Raw genomic sequence first — 2,501 nt, 5'->3', positions numbered from 1 at the left:
TTTGTATTAATCAACCATTCCATCCAATAACAATTTATGATTAAACAATTCAAAATGATAAATCATTATGATCTTTTTTTATATCAGATTTATTATGCGCTAAAACAATACATGCTAGGATACTTTTGCTTTAACAAGCCAAAACCCCTCCAATAAAGGATAGTAGATGTAACCCGAGGGGTATATGCAGCACTGGAACCTCAATTATAGAACCAGAAGGATCACAAAGTTTTGAAAGTCACACTACTGTTTTATAATGCAGCACTGCCATCTACTGGCCAATTGTAGTGCTACAAACCTAGCATAGAATGTATTTTACTTATGATAGTTCAGTCATTGGGGTTGATTTACTAAAGGCAAATAAGTGCAGTTGCGCTAGATCTGAGGGGAAGCTCTGAAATGGTGGAAAGCTCTGCCGATTTCTATCATCCAGTTATGAGCAAGCAAAAATTTGGTTTTCTTATTTTTTCTTGCAGTGCACAGACAATTTGCCTTTAATAAATCCACCCCATTGTGTTTTTAGGATACAAGTCAACTCAGCAGCCCTGAGCAATTCTGTGACCTGCAATAAAAAAACCTGCCCAGTGTTCTAATTTTTTTAAGGCCATTGAGCCTTAGGGGCATTCTTAGCAAGAGTACTAATGCATCCAAGGTATTGTGGTTTGCACTAAGGCAGCCCATATAGGCTTTTTAATGCAGCAAAAAAGGTGCATGGCCTATTTGTTAGCGACGCAGTGCTTCATGGTACACAATAGCGAGTTACAATGCATTGTGGTGCATTGGGATAGGTGAATTGGAGTGCCATTGAATGAATGGCAATAAATAGCACTGCAGTGCACCAATGCTCATATGTTTCTGCAACACAAATGTTTAAATCTAGGTTAAAGAATGCAAAATGCTATGAATTACGACTTTGCACACAGCACTTTTTACAAATAGATCTGCATGGAGCACTTTGGGGAGCGGGAATAAGAAATTTGTATATCTGGACTGGAAATATATGGTGCATGAGCACAGAAGACACTGTGGAACTCACCCTAGCAGATCATTGCTATAAGTGTTTTCAAATTTTGCAACTTTCTTCTCATTGGCCTGCCTTTACCCAGGCTATCCCCCTTTAGTCTACCATGAACTCTACTGCCAGACTCATCCATGTCACTAACCGAATGCTGCTGCAGTCCCTCTCCGCTAATCCCTTTACTGGATTCTGCAAGCCCAATGTATAAAAATTAAAAACTACAACCAACCAACCACATACAAAGCCATATGCAACTTTACCCCCAGCTATAGCACAAACCTCATCTCAATATATCACCCAAAACCTCCCACTCCACTTCTCCCAAGACCTTCTGCTCTTTAAACTGCTCCAGGACTTTTACAGAGCCTCTCCCAGATGGTACTCCTTACCCAAATCTGTTAACCTATCTCCTATGCCCATCACTGCCACCTCATCAGCGTACATCAACGAAGGAGAAAAAGGAGGAGAAAAGGAGAAAAACTACCTGTTTGCAAAATTTTATAAAAAAATATATATATAATTTTTTTTTTATTAGTTTTTTTAATTAGTTTTTTGTTAAAAAATTAACAAAAAATAAAAACCGTGATTTGAGGTAATCAAATACCACCAAAAGAAAGCTATATTTGAGGGGGGAAAAAAAATGATAAAAATTTTATTTGGGTACAGTGTTGTATGACCGCACAATTGTCATTCTAAGTGCATCAGCGCTGAAAGCTGAAAATTGGTCTGGACAGGAGGGGGGTTTAAGTGCCCAGTAAGCAAGTGGTTAATATCCTTAAAGTTATTGTAAAGTCTAATTTTTTCCTATAAAAATAACACTTGCCTGCTCTGTTGCAGTGGATTTGCACAGAACAGCCCCAATCCTTCTCTTCTTGGGTCCCTCTTCTGTGCTCCTGGCCCCTCCCTCCCGTTCAGTGCCCCTACAGCAAGCAGCTTTCCATTTATTTTTTGAGAAAGCTTAATTGAACAAGCTGAGTGGCTATCATGCAGAGTTGCACCATATTTTGCACGCTCCAGTTTTAGTAAATTAACCCCAATGTGTTTCATAACCGCATTAGGAAAAATGGCTAAAACTTTTCTAGGCCTCGTTTCACAAAAGCACAAAGCATGAAGCTTTATCTTTATCGTTTTGAAAATCTAAATGTAAAAAAAAAATAAGTGGGGGGGAGGTGGTGAAGTATGAGATGGGAGTTTAGAAGGACTTACAATATACGGTGATGTTTTAATAAAATGGGTACTTGCCCTTCACACGTGCCCCATAACCTGTAGGCAATATCTGAAGCTCCGATGCAGTGATTTAATTGAACCTTGCAGGCAGGTCAACTACCATGTACGTGTGAGCCATTATTAATTAGACTAACGTAAATTAATAAGACAAGATTTATCTGGGCTCTGGCACGCTGCATACAATTGTTTGCAGAAGACCTTATTCACTTTACATAACCACTCTGAAATCAGCCAAAACACAGTAATTACACAAACA

This window comes from Lithobates pipiens, unplaced genomic scaffold, assembly GCF_037356315.1.
Source record: "Lithobates pipiens isolate NorthernLeopardFrog02 unplaced genomic scaffold, aLitPip1_a1.2 Scaffold_18, whole genome shotgun sequence".
Classification (NCBI taxonomy): domain Eukaryota; kingdom Metazoa; phylum Chordata; class Amphibia; order Anura; family Ranidae; genus Lithobates; species Lithobates pipiens.
This window is presented reverse-complemented; position numbering follows the sequence as displayed.